This window comes from Oncorhynchus gorbuscha, unplaced genomic scaffold (assembly GCF_021184085.1).
Source record: "Oncorhynchus gorbuscha isolate QuinsamMale2020 ecotype Even-year unplaced genomic scaffold, OgorEven_v1.0 Un_scaffold_1773, whole genome shotgun sequence".
Taxonomy (NCBI): domain Eukaryota; kingdom Metazoa; phylum Chordata; class Actinopteri; order Salmoniformes; family Salmonidae; genus Oncorhynchus; species Oncorhynchus gorbuscha.
In genome coordinates, this window is record NW_025746458.1 from 45,336 (window position 1) to 65,999 (window position 20,664).

Sequence of the window (20,664 nt, forward strand, 5' to 3'; positions counted from 1 at the left end):
CTCTGTCCCTGTCCCTCGCTCCTCTCTCTCCCTCCAGCCTTATACCCTCTGTCCCTGTCCCTCGCTCCTCTCTCTCTCCCTCCAGCCTTATACCCTCTGTCCCTGTCCCTGTCCCTCGCTCCTCTCTCTCCCACCAGCCTTATACCCTCTGTCCCTGTCCCTCGCTCCTCTCTCTCCCTCCAGCCTTATACCCTCTGTCCCTGTCCCTCGCTCCTCTCTCTCCCTCCAGCCTTATACCCTCTGTCCCTGTCCCTCGCTCCTCTCTCTCCCTCCAGCCTTATACCCTCTGTCCCTGTCCCTCGCTCCTCTCTCTCCCTCCAGCCTTATACCCTCTGTCCCTGTCCCTCGCTCCTCTCTCTCTCACCAGCCTTATACCCTCTGTCCCTGTCCCTCGCTCCTCTCTCTCCCTCCAGCCTTATACCCTCTGTCCCTGTCCCTCGCTCCTCTCTCTCTCCCTCCAGCCTTATACCCTCTGTCCCTGTCCCTCGCTCCCTCCAGCCTTATACCCTCTGTCCCTGTCCCTCACTCCTCTCTCTCCCTCCAGCCTTATACCCTCTGTCCCTGTCCCTCGCTCCTCTCTCTCTCCCTCCAACTCTAGTTCGTGTTTTTTTATATCTTACAATCAAGATAGTTCTTATCGCTGAATATTTCAAATGCACTCTGAAACGTATATTGATCATTAGACAGCAGCTCACGTTCTTCACAAAAGGCTGTAGTTACATCGTAGATAAAAGCAGGCCATTGGCTGCCTACATCACCATGTACGGGACATCTGATTGGTTCCAAGTTCCAAGTTTAGGAGTTTGGCAAATTTGCCAGAGCAGACAGTGTTCAAAATATACTTTTTTTAAAGAAAATGTGCAATATTTGAAGGTGCCAACTAATGTTAAAGTCGTAACAATATTTTACTGTGATATTTTTCCCACTCCAGTCAGCATACGGTGATGTGGAATTTAAGGGGATGCTGCTGGTGTGACGTATAATGTAGTGGACGGAACGCTTCTTTCATCAGCAGCAACAGTTAGTCAGACACCTCGGTAGCTTGCTAGACAAAATAAACGAACCAATAAAGCTCTTTAGACGCTTTCGTGTATATTAGCCACTGTGTTTTAAAACCTACTTCTGTCGTCTAGTTAGTTATCCCATTTAATTTCATATTTACGGTGTTGTTGTTAGTGAGCTAGCGGGCTTGTTTAAGTTAGCATTAGCCTAGCTAGCCAACATCCCGACCATGAGTTCACTAAACTACTCTCCTCATGCTGAAGAAGAGGAGGTCTGCTGGACGGAGAAAGAAGATCTGGGGCTGAACATTTTCGTCAAAGAGGAGAAGGAAGAGGAGGATGTTACAATACAAAAGCAAGTAGAGGGTGAGGCTGTTACAGTGAAAGAAGAAGAGAAAGACGTTTCAGTTAAAGAAGAGGAAGACTCGTTCAGAGTGAAAGAGGAGGAGGATGTTACAGTAAAAGAAGAGGAGGAAGAGAAAGAGGAGGATGCAGTTTTTGGAGTGAAAGAGGAGGAGGAGATGACTGTCACATCGAAAAAGGAGGAGGAGGTAGAAGAGACGGAAACTGGATCTCTAGGCCCGGATTCCCAAAGGAATCTTAAGGCGTCCAATGGTTCAAATGATGAACTTAGCCGTAAAATGGTTTTGAGAAACCGTTCCCTGATTATCACTAGTAAGTACTGTCTTAAAAACAGAGGCACAAACTCTGCAGTTGTTGAACTGATGTGTGGTGTTAAAAGGAAATCGGCAGTTGCTTCATCCATATTTGGACCTATAAATTATTTAGGACTGGCCGTCCATGAGGTCATAATGATAGTTTAACCAGATTCCGAGGCTATATAGTATATTCTAGAATTCATCCATGATGTCATAATGATAGTTTAACCAGGTTTCTAGGCTATATAGTATATTCTAGAATTAATCCATGATGTCATAATGATAGTTTAACCAGGTTTCTAGGCTATATAGTATATTCTAGAATTCATCCATGATGTCATAATGATAGTTTTAACCAGATTGAGACTATATATTGTTAATTTACCAACAGTGGCGTTATAGGTGGGGAAATGTTTTGTTTTGGTTTCTGATGGGGAAATACAGTTGAAACATTTGAGGCGTTTATAAGTTACAGTGGGGCAAAAAAGTATTTAGTCAGCCACCAATTGTGCAAGTTCTCCCACTTAAAAAGATGAGAGGCCTGTAATTTTCATCATAGGTACACTTCAACTATGACAGACAAAATGAGAAAAAAAAATCCAGAAAATCACATTGTAGGATTTTTAATGAATTTATTTGCAAATTATGGACAAGAGAACCCACGCTACGGCGGAGCAGAAGCCGGAGAAACATGTTAAAGCAATTCACAACACACACAACGTAACCGTGGTTACATACACACATAGAACAAGCCAGTCGTCAAGTTGTGTAAAAGGTGAAATACAGTTTGTGGCAGCAAGAGCCACCATACTAATGGATACACACACAGTCGTAGTGTACCGCTAACAAAACACCAGTACGACAAACCACACAGAGTCGTAGTGTACCGCTAACAAAACACCAGTACGACAAACCACACGTGTCGTAGTGTAACGTTAACAACCGTGGTTACATACGTAACCGTGGTTACATACGTAGTAACCTTCGATCCAATATAGTGAAACGTAACCGTGGTTACATATGTAGTAACCTTCGATCCAATATAGTGAAACGTAACCGTGGTTACATATGTAGTAACCTTCGATCCAATATAGTGAAACGTAACCGTGGTTACATACGTAGTAACCTTCGATTCAATATAGTGAAACGTAACCGTGGTTACATACATAGTAACCTTCGATTCAATATAGTGAAACATAACCGTGGTTACATACGTAGTAACCTTCGATTCAATATAGTGAAACGTAACCGTGGTTACATACGTAGTAACCTTTGATTCAAATTTAGTGACGTGCAACTTGTGATATAAAAGTTGAGATCTTTTCTTTGTTTTTTTTAAGCACTACCTCACTGCACATGGCCACATTAACATGTTCAAGCATTTCGCTACACTCGTAATTGTAATCTACTTGAAGTGAATAAAGTATTTTATTGTTGACATCTTTGTTTTTTTAGGCCTCACTGCTTTATCACATGGCCACATTCTCATGTTCCAATGTGAATTCTTTAAGAGATGGGCGGGTCTAAGGCTCTAGAGGGTGTGAAAGATGATAAATGGGCGTGAACAAAGAGCAGCACTGAAGATATACAACAATAGACAATGTAGAAATGATAATGGTTTGCCTAATGGAACCTGGTGAGATAAATACTGTTAATGGTTTGGGGGAACCTGGTGAGATAAATACTGTTAATGGTTTGCCTAATGGGGGAACCTGGTGAGATAAATACTGTTAATGGTTTGGGGGAACCTGGTGAGATAAATACTGTTAATGGTTTGCCTAATGGGGGAACCAGGTGAGATTAATACTGTTAATGGTTTGGGGGAACCTGGTGAGATAAATACTGTTAATGGTTTGGGGGAACCTGGTGAGATAAATACTGTTAATGGTTTGCCTAATGGGGGAACCTGGTGAGATAAATACTGTTATTGGTTTGGGGGAACCTGGTGAGATATATACTGTTAATGGTTTGGGGGAACCTGGTGAGATATATACTGTTAATGGTTTGGGGGAACCTGGTGAGATAAATACTGTTATTGGTTTGGGGGAACCTGGTGAGATATGTACTGTTAATGGTTTGCTTAATGGGGGAACCTGGTGAGATATATACTGTTAATGGTTTGGGGGAACCTGGTGAGATATATACTGTTAATGGTTTGGGGGAACCTGGTGAGATATGTACTGTTAATGGTTTGCTTAATGGGGGAACCTGGTGAGATATATACTGTTAATGGTTTGGGGGAACCTGGTGAGATATATACTGTTAATGGTTTGGGGGAACCTGGTGAGATATATACTGTTAATGGTTTGGGGGAACCTGGTGAGATATATACTGTTAATGGTTTGGGGGAACCTGGTGAGATATATACTGTTAATGGTTTGGGGGAACCTGGTGAGATATATACTGTTAATGGTTTGGGGGAACCTGGTGAGATAAATACTGTTAATGGTTTGGGGGAACCTGGTGAGATAAATACTGTTATTGGTTTGGGGGAACCTGGTGAGATAAATACTGTTAATGGTTTGGGGGAACCTGGTGAGATATATACTGTTAATGGTTTGCTTAATGGGGGAACCTGGTGAGATAAATACTGTTATTGGTTTGGGGGAACCTGGTGAGATAAATACTGTTAATGGTTTGGGGGAACCTGGTGAGATAAATACTGTTAATGGTTTGTCTAATGGGGGAACCTGGTGAGATAAATACTGTTAGGTTTGGTTTGGGGGAACCTGGTGAGATAAATACTGTTAATGGTTTTAATGGGGGAACCTGGTGAGATAAATACTGTTATTGGTTTGGGGGAACCTGGTGAGATAAATACTGTTAATGGTTTGGGGGAACCTGGTGAGATAAATACTGTTAATGGTTTGGGGGAACCTGGTGAGATAAATACTGTTAATGGTTTTTGATAAATCTGTTAATGGTTTACCTAATGGGGGAACCTGGTGAGATAAATACTGTTAATGGTTTGGGGGAACCTGGTGAGATAAATACTGTTAATGGTTTTTGAGATAAATACTGTTAATGGTTTGGGGGAACCTGGTGAGATAAATACTGTTAATGGTTTGCCTAATGGGGGAACCTGGTGAGATAAATACTGTTAATGGTTTGGGGGAACCTGGTGAGATAAATACTGTTAATGGTTTGGGGGAACCTGGTGAGATAAATACTGTTATTGGTTTGGGGGAACCTGGTGAGATAAATACTGTTAATGGTTTGGGGGAACCTGGTGAGATAAATACTGTTAATGGTTTGCTTAATGGGGGAACCTGGTGAGATAAATACTGTTATTGGTTTGGGGGAACCTGGTGAGATAAATACTGTTAATGGTTTGGGGGAACCTGGTGAGATAAATACTGTTAATGGTTTGCTTAATGGGGGAACCTGCTGAGATAAATACTGTTAAAGGTTTGCTTAATGGGGGAACCTGGTGAGATAAATACTGTTCATGGTTTACCTAATGGGGGAACCTGGTGAGATAAATACTGTTATTGGTTTGGGGGAACCTGGTGAGATAAATACTGTTAATGGTTTGGGGGAACCTGGTGAGATATATACTGTTAATGGTTTGGGGGAACCTGGTGAGATAAATACTGTTAATGGTTTGGGGGAACCTGGTGAGATAAATACTGTTAATGGTTTACCTAATGGGGGAACCTGGTGAGATATATACTGTTAATGGTTTGGGGGAACCTGGTGAGATAAATACTGTTAATGGTTTGGGGGAACCTGGTGAGATAAATACTGTTAATGGTTTGGGGGAACCTGGTGAGATAAATACTGTTAATGGTTTGCCTAATGGGGGAACCTGGTGAGATAAATACTGTTAATGGTTTGGGGGAACCTGGTGAGATAAATACTGTTAATGGTTTGCCTAATGGGGGAACCAGGTGAGATTAATACTGTTAATGGTTTGGGGGAACCTGGTGAGATAAATACTGTTAATGGTTTGGGGGAACCTGGTGAGATAAATACTGTTAATGGTTTGCCTAATGGGGGAACCTGGTGAGATAAATACTGTTAATGGTTTGGGGAAACCTGGTGAGATAAATACTGTTAATGGTTTGTCTAATGGGGGAACCTGGTGAGATATATACTGTTAATGGTTTGGGGGAACCTGGTGAGATATATACTGTTAATGGTTTGGGGGAACCTGGTGAGATATATACTGTTAATGGTTTGGGGGAACCTGGTGAGATAAATACTGTTAATGGTTTGGGGGAACCTGGTGAGATATATACTGTTAATGGTTTGGGGGAACCTGGTGAGATATATACTGTTAATGGTTTGGGGGAACCTGGTGAGATATATACTGTTAATGGTTTGGTTAATGGGGGAACCTGGTGAGATATATACTGTTAATGGTTTGGGGGAACCTGGTGAGATAATATACTGTTAATGGTTTGGGGGAACCTGGTGAGATATATACTGTTAATTGTTTGGGGGAACCTGGTGAGATATATACTGTTAATGGTTTGGGGGAACCTGGTGAGATATATACTGTTAATGGTTTGCTTAATGGGGGAACCTGGTGAGATAAATACTGTTATTGGTTTGGGGGAACCTGGTGAGATAAATACTGTTAATGGTTTGGGGAACCTGGTGAGATAAATACTGTTAATGGTTTGTTTGGGGGAACCTGGTGAGATAAATACTGTTATTGGTTTGGGGGAACCTGGTGAGATATATACTGTTAATGGTTTGGGGGAACCTGGTGAGATATATACTGTTAATGGTTTGGGGGAACCTGGTGAGATAAATACTGTTATTGGTTTGGGGGAACCTGGTGAGATAAATACTGTTAATGGTTTGGGGGAACCTGGTGAGATATATACTGTTAATGGTTTGGGGGAACCTGGTGAGATATATACTGTTAATGGTTTGGGGGAACCTGGTGAGATAAATACTGTTAATGGTTTGGGGGAACCTGGTGAGATAAATACTGTTAAAGGTTTGCTTAATGGGGGAACCTGGTGAGATAAATACTGTTCATGGTTTACCTAATGGGGGAACCTGGTGAGATAAATACTGTTATTGGTTTGGGGGAACCTGGTGAGATAAATACTGTTAATGGTTTGGGGGAACCTGGTGAGATAAATACTGTTAATGGTTTGGGGGAACCTGGTGAGATAAATACTGTTAATGGTTTGGGGGAACCTGGTGAGATATATACTGTTAATGGTTTGGGGAACCTGGTGAGATAAAACTGTTAATGGTTTGGGGGAACCTGGTGAGATAAATACTGTTAATGGTTTGCCTAATGGGGGAACCTGGTGAGATAAATACTGTTAATGGTTTGCCTAATGGGGGAACCAGGTGAGATAAATACTGTTAATGGTTTGGGGGAACCTGGTGAGATAAATACTGTTATTGGTTTGGGGGAACCTGGTGAGATAAATACTGTTAATGGTTTGCCTAATGGGGGAACCTGGTGAGATAAATACTGTTAATGGTTTGGGAGAACCTGGTGAGATAAATACTGTTAATGGTTTGGGGGAACCTGGTGAGATATATACTGTTAATGGTTTGCCTAATGGGGGAACCCGGTGAGATATATACTGTTAATGGTTTGGGGGAACCTGGTGAGATAAATACTGTTAATGGTTTGGGGGAACCTGGTGAGATAAATAATGTTATTGGTTTGGGGGAACCTGGTGAGATAAATACTGTTAATGGTTTGCCTAATGGGGGAACCTGGTGAGATAAATACTGTTAATGGTTTGGGGGAACCTGGTGAGATATATACTGTTAATGGTTTGGGAGAACCTGGTGAGATAAATACTGTTAATGGTTTGGGGGAACCTGGTGAGATAAATACTGTTAATGGTTTGGGGGAACCTGGTGAGATAAATACTGTTAATGGTTTGCCTAATGGGGGAACCTGGTGAGATAAATACTGTTAATGGTTTACCTAATGGGGGAACCTGGTGAGATAAATACTGTTATTGGTTTGCCTAATGGGGGAACCAGGTGAGATAAATACTATTAATGGTTTGGGGGAACCTGGTGAGATATATACTGTTATTGGTTTGGGGGAACCTGGTGAGATAAATACTGTTAATGGTTTGCCTAATGGGGGAACCAGGTGAGATATATACTGTTAATGGTTTGGGGGAACCTGGTGAGATAAATACTGTTAATGGTTTGCCTAATGGGGGAACCAGGTGAGATAAATACTGTTAATGGTTTGGGGGAACCTGGTGAGATATATACTGTTAATGGTTTGGGGGAACCTGGTGAGATATATACTGTTAATGGTTTGGGGGAACCAGGTGAGATATATACTGTTAATGGTTTGGGGGAACCTGGTGAGATATATACTGTTATTGGTTTGGGGGAACCTGGTGAGATAAACACTGTTAATGGTTTGCCTAATGGGGGAATCTGGTGAGATAAATACTGTTAATGCTTTGCCTAATGGGGGAACCAGGTGAGATAAATACTGTTAATGGTTTGGGGGAACCTGGTGAGATAAATACTGTTAATGGTTTGGGGGAACCTGGTGAGATACATACTGTTAATGGTTTGGGGGAACCTGGTGAGATAAATACTGTTAATGGTTTGGGGGAACCTGGTGAGATAAATACTGTTAATGGTTTGCCTAATGGGGGAACCTGGTGAGATATATACTGTTAATGGTTTGGGGGAACCTGGTGAGATAAATACTGTTAATGGTTTGGGGGAACCTGGTGAGATAAATACTGTTAATGGTTTGGGGGAACCTGGTGAGATAAATACTGCTATTGGTTTGCCTAATGGGGGAACCTGGTGAGATAAATACTGTTAATGGTTTGGGGGAACCAAGTGAGATAAATACTGTTAATGGTTTGCCTAATGGGGGAACCTGGTGAGATATATACTGTTAATGGTTTGGGGGAACCTGGTGAGATAAATACTGTTAATGGTTTGGGGGAACCTGGTGAGATATATACTGTTAATGGTTTGGGGGAACCTGGTGAGATATATACTGTTAATGGTTTGGGGGAACCTGGTGAGATAAATACTGTTAATGGTTTGGGGGAACCTGGTGAGATAAATACTGTTAATGGTTTACCTAATGGGGGAACCTGGTGAGATATATACTGTTAATGGTTTGGGGGAACCTGGTGAGATAAATACTGTTAAAGGTTTGCTTAATGGGGGAACCTGGTGAGATAAATACTGTTCATGGTTTACCTAATGGGGGAACCTGGTGAGATAAATACTGTTATTGGTTTGGGGGAACCTGGTGAGATAAATACTGTTAATGGTTTGGGGGAACCTGGTGAGATAAATACTGTTAATGGTTTGGGGGAACCTGGTGAGATAAATACTGTTAATGGTTTGGGGGAACCTGGTGAGATATATACTGTTAATGGTTTGGGGGAACCTGGTGAGATAAAACTGTTAATGGTTTGGGGGAACCTGGTGAGATAAATACTGTTAATGGTTTGCCTAATGGGGGAACCTGGTGAGATAAATACTGTTAATGGTTTGCCTAATGGGGGAACCAGGTGAGATAAATACTGTTAATGGTTTGGGGGAACCTGGTGAGATAAATACTGTTATTGGTTTGGGGGAACCTGGTGAGATAAATACTGTTAATGGTTTGCCTAATGGGGGAACCTGGTGAGATAAATACTGTTAATGGTTTGGGAGAACCTGGTGAGATAAATACTGTTAATGGTTTGGGGGAACCTGGTGAGATATATACTGTTAATGGTTTGCCTAATGGGGGAACCCGGTGAGATATATACTGTTAATGGTTTGGGGGAACCTGGTGAGATAAATACTGTTAATGGTTTGGGGGAACCTGGTGAGATAAATAATGTTATTGGTTTGGGGGAACCTGGTGAGATAAATACTGTTAATGGTTTGCCTAATGGGGGAACCTGCTCGCCTCCCTACCACTGAGGAAGTACAGCTCCCGCTCAGCCCAGTCAAAACTGTTCGCTGCCCTGGCCCCCCAATGGTGGAACAAACTCCCTCACGACGCCAGGACAGCGGAGTCAATCACCACCTTCCGGAGACACCTGAAACCCCACCTCTTTAAGGAATACCTAGGATAGGTTGTAATCCCTCTACCCCACCCCCTAAGTTTTAGATGCACTATTGTTAAGTGACTGTCCCACTGGATGTCATAAGGTGGGGAACCTTAAATGTAAATGTAAATATAAATACTGTTAATGGTTTGGGGGAACCTGGTGAGATATATACTGTTAATGGTTTGGGAGAACCTGGTGAGATAAATACTGTTAATGGTTTGGGGGAACCTGGTGAGATAAATACTGTTAATGGTTTGGGGGAACCTGGTGAGATAAATACTGTTAATGGTTTGCCTAATGGGGGAACCTGGTGAGATAAATACTGTTAATGGTTTACCTAATGGGGGAACCTGGTGAGATAAATACTGTTATTGGTTTGCCTAATGGGGGAACCAGGTGAGATAAATACTATTAATGGTTTGGGGGAACCTGGTGAGATATATACTGTTATTGGTTTGGGGGAACCTGGTGAGATAAATACTGTTAATGGTTTGCCTAATGGGGGAACCAGGTGAGATATATACTGTTAATGGTTTGGGGGAACCTGGTGAGATAAATACTGTTAATGGTTTGCCTAATGGGGGAACCAGGTGAGATAAATACTGTTAATGGTTTGGGGGAACCTGGTGAGATATATACTGTTAATGGTTTGGGGGAACCTGGTGAGATATATACTGTTAATGGTTTGGGGGAACCAGGTGAGATATATACTGTTAATGGTTTGGGGGAACCTGGTGAGATATATACTGTTATTGGTTTGGGGGAACCTGGTGAGATAAACACTGTTAATGGTTTGCCTAATGGGGGAATCTGGTGAGATAAATACTGTTAATGCTTTGCCTAATGGGGGAACCAGGTGAGATAAATACTGTTAATGGTTTGGGGGAACCTGGTGAGATAAATACTGTTAATGGTTTGGGGGAACCTGGTGAGATACATACTGTTAATGGTTTGGGGGAACCTGGTGAGATAAATACTGTTAATGGTTTGGGGGAACCTGGTGAGATAAATACTGTTAATGGTTTGCCTAATGGGGGAACCTGGTGAGATATATACTGTTAATGGTTTGGGGGAACCTGGTGAGATAAATACTGTTAATGGTTTGGGGGAACCTGGTGAGATAAATACTGTTAATGGTTTGGGGGAACCTGGTGAGATAAATACTGCTATTGGTTTGCCTAATGGGGGAACCTGGTGAGATAAATACTGTTAATGGTTTGGGGGAACCAAGTGAGATTACTGTTAATGGTTTGCCTAATGGGGGAACCTGGTGAGATATATACTGTTACTGTTTAATGGATAAATACTGTTAATGGTTTGGGGGAACCTGGTGAGATATATACTGTTAATGGTTTGGGGAACCTGGTGAGATATATACTGTTAATGGTTTGGGGGAACCTGGTGAGATAAATACTGTTAATGGTTTGGGGGAACCTGGTGAGATAAATACTGTTAATGGTTTACCTAATGGGGGAACCTGGTGAGATATATACTGTTAATGGTTTGGGGGAACCTGGTGAGATAAATACTGTTAAAGGTTTGCTTAATGGGGAACCTGGTGAGATAAATACTGTTCATGGTTTACCTAATGGGGGAACCTGGTGAGATAAATACTGTTAATGGTTTGGGGGAACCTGGTGAGATAAATACTGTTAATGGTTTGGGGGAACCTGGTGAGATAAATACTGTTAATGGTTTGGGGGAACCTGGTGAGATAAATACTGTTAATGGTTTGGGGAACCTGGTGAGATATATACTGTTAATGGTTTGGGGGAACCTGGTGAGATAAAACTGTTAATGGTTTGGGGGAACCTGGTGAGATAAATACTGTTAATGGTTTGCCTAATGGGGGAACCTGGTGAGATAAATACTGTTAATGGTTTGCCTAATGGGGGAACCAGGTGAGATAAATACTGTTAATGGTTTGGGGGAACCTGGTGAGATAAATACTGTTATTGGTTTGGGGGAACCTGGTGAGATAAATACTGTTAATGGTTTGCCTAATGGGGGAACCTGGTGAGATAAATACTGTTAATGGTTTGGGAGAACCTGGTGAGATAAATACTGTTAATGGGGGGAACCTGGTGAGATATATACTGTTAATGGTTTTGGGGGAACCGGTGAGATATATACTGTTAATGAGAACCTGGTGAGATAAATACTGTTAATGGTTTGGGGGAACCTGGTGAGATAAATACTGTTAATGGTTTGGGGGAACCTGGTGAGATAAATACTGTTAATGGTTTGGGGGAACCTGGTGAGATAAATACTGTTAATGGTTTGGGAAACCCCACCTCTTTAAGGAAGATAGGATAGGAGATAATCCCTCTCACCCCACCCCTAAGTTTTAGATGCACTATTGGTGACTGTCCCACTGGATGTCATAAGGTGAATTTGTAAGTCGGCCTAAATGACTTAAATGTAAATGTAAATATAAATACTGTTAATGGTTTGGGGGAACCTGGTGAGATATATACTGTTAATGGTTTGGGAGAACCTAATGGGGGAACCTGGTGAGATAAATACTGTTAATGGTTTGGGGGAACCTGGTGAGATGGTTTGGTTTGCCTAATGGGGGAACCTGGTGAGATAAATACTGTTAATGGTTTACCTAATGGGGGAACCTGGTGAGATAAATACTGTTATTGGTTTGCCTAATGGGGGAACCAGGTGAGATAAATACTATTAATGGTTTGGGGGAACCTGGTGAGATATATACTGTTATTGGTTTGGGGGAACCTGGTGAGATAAATACTGTTAATGGTTTGCCTAATGGGGGAACCAGGTGAGATATATACTGTTAATGGTTTGGGGGAACCTGGTGAGATAAATACTGTTAATGGTTTGCCTAATGGGGGAACCAGGTGAGATAAATACTGTTAATGGTTTGGGGGAACCTGGTGAGATATATACTGTTAATGGTTTGGGGGAACCTGGTGAGATATATACTGTTAATGGTTTGGGGGAACCAGGTGAGATATATACTGTTAATGGTTTGGGGGAACCTGGTGAGATATATACTGTTATTGGTTTGGGGGAACCTGGTGAGATAAACACTGTTAATGGTTTGCCTAATGGGGGAATCTGGTGAGATAAATACTGTTAATGCTTTGCCTAATGGGGGAACCAGGTGAGATAAATACTGTTAATGGTTTGGGGGAACCTGGTGAGATAAATACTGTTAATGGTTTGGGGGAACCTGGTGAGATACATACTGTTAATGGTTTGGGGGAACCTGGTGAGATAAATACTGTTAATGGTTTGGGGGAACCTGGTGAGATAAATACTGTTAATGGTTTGCCTAATGGGGGAACCTGGTGAGATATATACTGTTAATGGTTTGGGGGAACCTGGTGAGATAAATACTGTTAATGGTTTGGGGGAACCTGGTGAGATAAATACTGTTAATGGTTTGGGGGAACCTGGTGAGATAAATACTGCTATTGGTTTGCCTAATGGGGGAACCTGGTGAGATAAATACTGTTAATGGTTTGGGGGAACCAAGTGAGATAAATACTGTTAATGGTTTGCCTAATGGGGGAACCTGGTGAGATATATACTGTTAATGGTTTGGGGGAACCTGGTGAGATAAATACTGTCATTACTTCCTCATGTTTTCCTCCAATCACAGTGTATGATATGCCATTTAGAAGCTCAGTCTGTACTTTTATCCAATGTAAAAAATAAACACCATTTAAAAGGTTGCTACATAAGACTGAATAGAGACGACGGGTCACATATTTGGTTGTGAAAGTTGCAAAATACCTATTTTGGATGCAGAAGTTGTTAGCTTGAATGCTAACGCTCATTGACAGGCTGGTAGGAAAGCTAGCCAATGGGCATTTTACTGGTTGAAGTGTTTTTAAAGTATAAAGCAGTTGATTTGTGCCGATAACACATTATATTACAATTATAATGCAAAAGTAGTGTGAAATAAATAAAAATCATATTCAACCTGTAAATGGAGGCTATTTTTGCTGTCAGCCTATGAGAACTCCCCTGAGTTTTCCCCCACGGTGGTGAATTAGTGAATAGACACAGAGCTTAATGTGACTTTCCTTCAGTAGCATCCTGATCTGCGATGATAATATTCAGAATACATTGTGGAAAAACTAAAATCTTCGCTCAACATTTTGGTTTCCTCGTTACCAGATATACTACAACCATAACTAGTGGTTTCCTCATTACCAGATATACTACATCCATAACTAGTGGTTTCCTCATTACCAGTTATACTACATCCATAACTAGTGGTTTCCTCGTTACCAGATATACTACGTCCATAACTAGTGGTTTCCTCATTAGCAGGGAGGAGTTTCTGCAACCAAATTGTGTTTGCATCGCAAACACAGAAAGGGACCTATATTGGTGATCAAAGTCGTCTGGCACACTGCTTAGGATTTCAGCAACTTTAAAAACGTATTTCTAGCCTACAATCATCCACTTTACTACTAAGGTGAAAAAAACAAGACTAAATATGGCCAATGTTGCTTGACTGGTCTTTTTAAGACAATTGTCAAACATGTTTGTACACAACATCATGGGCATGAGGCCTGTCCTTTCAGCTAAAATAAACAGTGAGTTTCTGTTGTGGGCCTTTCAACCTTCTGTCTGACTTTGTTTTTGTCGTTCACACAGGAGAGCGAGATGACGATCGTGGATCCTCTGGGGAGCCTCAACAACATCATGAAGCTGAAGAGGCAGAGGAGAGTCTCTCTACATCAGAACATCTCAAGAAACAGAAGCGCAAACACACAGGGAAGAAATCTCATTGCTGCTCTGACTGTGGGAAGAGATTCACCTCTTCAGCAGACCTCAAAAGACATCAGAGAATCCATACAGGAGAGAAACCTTATAGCTGTGATCAATGTGGAAAGAGTTTTACTGATCTAAGCAGCCTGAAAAGACACCAGAGAATTCACACGGGAGAGAAACCTTATAGCTGCACTGACTGTGGGAAGAGTTTCAATGTTCCAAGCAGCCTGAAAACACACCAAAGAATTCACACTGGAGAGAAACCTTATAGCTGCACTGACTGTGGGAAGAGTTTCAATGTTCCAAGCAGCCTGATTACACACCAAAGAATTCACACAGCCTGGGAGAGAAACCTTATAGCTGTGATCAATGTGGGAAGAGTTTTGTTTCATCTAGCCAGCTGACTGTACACCAGAGACCACACACAGGAGAGAAATGTTATAGCTGTGATCAATGTGGGAAGAGTTTTGTTTCATCTAGCAAGCTGACTGCACACCAGAAAACACACACAGGAGAGAAATTGTATACCTGTGATCAATGTGGGAAGAGATACTCTGGTAAAAGATCTCTGATTAGACATCAGAAAATACATGAAGGAGTTGTTCCATGATATCAATAAAATGTCACAATGTAGAATGTTTTAACATTGTAGTAGGAGTATCTTAATGATGTCACAATGTAGAACCCTAAACGTTTGCCCCGTGTTCTATTGATTTCATCATGATATGAATATTAGCCTCATCAGGGGGAAAATCCAGGCTCTGAAATGGAAGAATACTATTTATTTGATAAACAAAAAAGTGATAAACAAAGTGTTATGTTAGACTTACCTTGTCGGTGACCCACTTGAATCAAAATGGAACACTTCTAAATACAGCTAGCTGTTTTCTACAAATCGTCTTCTAACCAGTGATATACCCAGATTCTGTGTGTTTTTTTTTAGCTGTTAGTTTTGACAGGACGTGCAAACTTATCTCGAGCAAATGAATTTCAACGAGTGATGACAAAAAAAGTGTTGCGTTTCTCTTAGTTTTGGGGACCCAGTGTAGCCTACAGTCTTCTGCAAATGCAAAACATAATAATGTGACTACTGTTGTGTTTTTGTCGTTTCAATTTGTAATTTTAGTACATTTTATGTTGAAGTTTTCTGCATATTGGTTATTAATTTGGACATGTTAAAACTGTGTTTTGACATTGGGCTCCTCCCACCAAGCAAAATGTTGTTGAAAAGATGTTAAAAATCAGACTATGCCCGACGTACAATCTGCGTTTGTTTTGGTTGAAATTCAAAGTTGAAAATTTGTGTTTTTGCAGCCTCATTCAGGCCAAAAGAGTTCAATCTTGGTTTCATCAGACCAGAGAGAGATTTGTTTCATGTGATGGAAATCATGTTTGTGTTTTTCTATTTTAACCTGTGTGCTATTTATATTGTATTTATATGCTTTTCTGTAAAGTTTGAGTTTATTTATTCTTGCTCACAGATGAAACTGAAGAAATGCAGAATATGCTAATAATTGAAAAACATAAAACAGCAAGAGTATTTTAATGATGTCACATCCGGGCAGCCGAGCGGAAATAAAACTCGCCTCCCTGCGGACCTGGCATCCTTTCACTCCCTCCTCTCTACATTTTCCTCCTCTGTCTCTGCTGCTAAAGCCACTTTCTACCACTCTAAATTCCAAGCATCTGCCTCTAACCCTAGGAAGCTCTTTGCCACCTTCTCCTCCCTCCTGAATCCCCCCCCCCTCCTCCCTCTCTGCAGACGACTTCGTCAACCATTTTGAAAAGAAGGTCGACGACATCCGATCCTCGTTTGCTAAGTCAAATGACACCGCTGGTTGTGCTCACACTGCCCTACCCTGTGCTCTGACCTCTTTCTCCCCTCTCTCTCCAGATGAAATCTCGCGTCTTGTGACGGCCGGCCGCCCAACAACCTGCCCGCTTGACCCTATCCCCTCCTCTCTTCTCCAGACCATTTCCGGAGACCTTCTCCCTTACCTCACCTCGCTCATCAACTCATCCCTGACCGCTGGCTACGTCCCTTCCGTCTTCAAGAGAGCGAGAGTTGCACCCCTTCTGAAAAAACCTACACTCGATCCCACCGATGTCAACAACTACAGACCAGTATCCCTTCTTTCTTTTCACTCCAAAACTCTTGAACGTGCCGTCCTTGGCCAGCTCTCCCGCTATCTCTCTGAATGACCTTCTTGATCCAAATCAGTCAGGTTTCAAGACTAGTCATTCAACTGAGACTGCTCTCCTCTGTATCACGGAGGCGCTCCGCACTGCTAAAGCTAACTCTCTCTCCTCTGCTCTCATCCTTCTAGACCTATCGGCTGCCTTCGATACTGTGAACCATCAGATCCTCCTCTCCACCCTCTCCGAGTTGGGCATCTCCGGCGAGGCCCACGCTTGGATTGCGTCCTACCTGACAGGTCGCTCCTACCAGGTGGCGTGGCGAGAATCTGTCTCCTCACCATGTGCTCTCACCACTGGTGTCCCCCAGGGCTCTGTTCTAGGCCCTCTCCTTTTCTCGCTATACACCAAGTCACTTGGCTCTGTCATAACCTCACATGGTCTCTCCTATCATTGCTATGCAGACGACACACAATTAATCTTCTCCGTTCCCCCTTCTGATGACCAGGTGGCGAATCCTGTGCAGTGCACTACTACCCATAGGGCTCTATTCTAAGGCAGTACACTACTAGTATGGGCAGTTATACAGGACAGCTGGTGGCTGTTTCTCAGGAGCCTGGTGGTGCAGTTCCTGTTTTTTGAGGGAGCAGGTCATTCAATGGATGGTCAAGAGTGTCCTTCACCAGGTGCACTGCATCTGGCTCAAACCTGCTCTGCAGTGTCGGGAGCTGTGGTTGGACTGCTCCACTCCTGGAGATGAGATCCTCAAGGCCGTCCTCTGCAGCCTGTCTAGTTGGGCCTACTGATTTTCACTGCATCCAACTAACAGAATTCCATCGTATTCCAGGCCTGGCCTGACAGTGTAGTATAGACCAGTGTAGTATATGACCAGATCTTCAGGTCATTTTCTGGCAAGAACAGTCAAAAAGTGTCTTTGTTTTGAGGCCTGTCTGACTGACTGGTCCACATGTGTGTCACCACTGAGGTTAGAGTCTAGATGAAAACCAAGATCCTTAGTTGTTGTTACCCCTGGTACTTCCTGTCCTCCTAGGATTAGTGGTGCAGGTTGTTGTTACCCCTGATACTTCCTGTCCGCCTAGGATTAGTGGTGAAGGTTGTGGATGGTCTCTAAAAAAACACATCTGAATTTCCACAGACTTTTTCCCATTCAGGAGCATGTTGTTGGATGTGGCCCACTCTTCCAGCTGCTTTACCTCCAAAGCCCATGGAAATGTCCTCTTTGATGCTGGTTAATGGTACGGCTCGGAACAGCCCGACGTCGTCTGCATACCCAGTGTCCAGACTGTCACTGAAAACAACTTTTCGGGTGGACATGTGAAGGAGAAACAGATATTGTGGCACACCAGAGGTGACCAATTAACCAATTTCAGGTGACCAATTAAACACATTTCTGTGTTCATGCAAGTGACTGATTGAACAAATCCTCACTGTCAGGATATGCAATTTGGCAGTACGTCCAGACCCTTGTTTTGAGAACGAAAGATATCTCAGTTTCAAGGTCTCAGATTAGAGAGAAGAAGCCTTGTGAGCTATTAGTCTGTCACATGTTATGAACCACTATTGGTCGGTCACGTGAAGGAAGCAAACGTTAATTAATTATGAATAATTAATAAGCTAAATCATACAGATATAACTTGTCTGCAGTATATGCGAGAACTAACGGGACTGCCCCTGTACAGCTCCTGACAGTACTATGGTGCATTGAGTTGGTTGGAACCTCTCCAGCAAGCTGACAATAAAGAATGATTAATTAACTATTGACTTTGAGTGTCCTTTTGTTGAATTTCCATGACAGTCTTTTAGATGCCTTTTGGGAAACTCCAAGAGAGCTGTCATGTGCCATTTACTGAGGAGTGGCTTCTGTCTGGCCACTCTACCATACATTTTTGATTGGTGGAGTGCTGCAGAGATGGTTGTCCTTCTGGAAGTTTATCCCATCTCATCTTTCCCTTCTCCACACAGGAACTCTGGAGCTCTGTCAGAGTGACCCTCGGGTTCTTGGTCACGTCCCTGACCAAGGCACTTCTCCCCTGATTGCTCAGTTTGGCTGGCGGCCAGCTCTAGGAAGAGTCTTGGTGGTTCCAAACTTCTTCCATTTCAGAATGATGGAGGCAACTGTGTTCTTGAGGACCTTCAATGCTGTAGACATTTTTTGGCACCCTTCCCCAGATCTGTGCCTCGACACAATCCTGTCTTGGAGCTCTACGGACAACTCCTTTGGCCTCATGGCTTAGTTTTTGCTCTGACGTGCACTGTCAACTGTGGGACCTTATATGGACAGGGGTGTATCTTTCCAAATCATGTCCAATCAATTGGATTTACCACAGGTGGACTCCAATCAAGTTGTAGAAACATCTCAAGGATGATCAATGGAAACAGGATGCACCTGAGCTCAATTCTGAGTCTCACAGAAAATGGGAATACTATGGAACACAAAGGGTCTGATATTTCTGTTTTGTATTTTTTTAAATAAATAGTCTAACATTTCTAAAAACCTGTTTTTGCTTTTTTTAATGGAGTATTGTGTGTAGATTGATGAGAGGAAAACAGCTATATTATATATTTTAGAGTTGCGATCTAAGAAAATGTGGAAAAAGTCAAGGGGATCTGAATACTTTCCAAAATGGAAATATCACATTTACATAAGTATTCAGACTCTTTATTCAGTACTTTGTTGAAGCACCTGTGGTAGCAATTACAGCCTCGAGTCTTCTTGGGTATGACGCTACAAGCACACCTGTATTAGGAGAGTTTCTCCCATTCTCTGCAGATCCTCTCAAGCTCTGTCAGGTTGGAAGGGGAGTGTCTCTGCACATCTATTTTCAGGTCTTCGATCGGGTTCAAGTCCAGGCTCTGGCTGGGCCACTCAAGGAAATTCAGAGACTTGTCCCGAAGCCACTCCTGCGTTGTCTTGGCTGTGTACTTAGGGTCGTTGTCCTGTTGGAAGGTGAACGTTCACCCCCAGTCTGAGTTCCTGAGTGCTCTAGAGCAGGTTTTCATCAAGGATCTCTCTGTACTTTGCTCCGTTCATCTTTCCTCGATCCTGACTAGTCTCCCAGTGCCTGCCGTTGAAAAACACCCCCACAGCATGATGCTGCCACCACCATGCTTCACCGTAGGGATGGTGCCAGGTTTCCTTCAGATGTGACGCTTGACATTCAAGCCAAGAATCTTGAGAATCTTGTTTTTCATGGTCTGAGAGTCTGCAAACTCTGTGCGGACTGTCATGTGCCTTTTACTGAGAAGTAGCTTCCGTCTGGCCACTCTACCATACATTTCTGATTGGTGGAGTGCTGCAGAGATGGTTGTCCTTCTGGAAGGCTCTCCCATCTCCACAGAGGAACTCTGGAGCTCTGTCAGAGTGACCCTCGGGTTCTTGGTCACCTCCCTGACCAAGGCCCTTCTCCCCCGATTGTGTCACGTCTGGAGGAAATCTGGCAACATCCCTACGGTGAAGCATGGTGGTGGCAGCATCATGTTGTGGGGGTATTCTTCAGTCAAGTTTGGCTACTTCGAAGAATCTGAAATATAAAATATATTTTGTATTGTTTCACTATTATTCTACAATGTAGAAAAGAGTAAAAATAAAGGACATTTACAGTAGCTGGCTAGGCTATTCAAACTGTAACATTGACTAGCTTAACAATACATTGGATAAATGGTCCATGGAGTTACCTCTTCATACTATCAAGATAATTCTTATTGCAGCTGAGTATTTTCAGTGCACTCTAAACAATATTATTATCTAATTTCAGCATTTGGGAGCTAGACACGTCTGTTTCTCTTCATCAGACAGCAGCTTACGTTTTCACAAGAGGCTGGAGTTACATCGTAGATAAAAGTAGGCATTTATTTATTTTTAAAGCATAAAAGCATTCAGTTGAAAATAAAAGTAAATAAAAGCATTCAGTTGTACTTGAAACTTGTCTGAAAATTAAATATAAACTCTACGTTTTACTCATCTGCGTTACCCACTCCAGTCACCATATGGCGGTCTGCGACTTTAAGGCGATGCTGCTGGTGTGACGTATAATGTAGTGGACGGAACTCTTCTTTCAACAGCAGCAA

At 42.4% G+C, this 20,664-nt stretch overlaps 1 pseudogene; it reads left to right on the plus strand.

Moving 5' to 3' along the window:
- Positions 1-1,231: 1,231 nt before the first annotated feature.
- Positions 1,232-15,362, plus strand: LOC124024188 (annotated as a pseudogene).
- Positions 15,363-20,664: the final 5,302 nt, after the last annotated feature.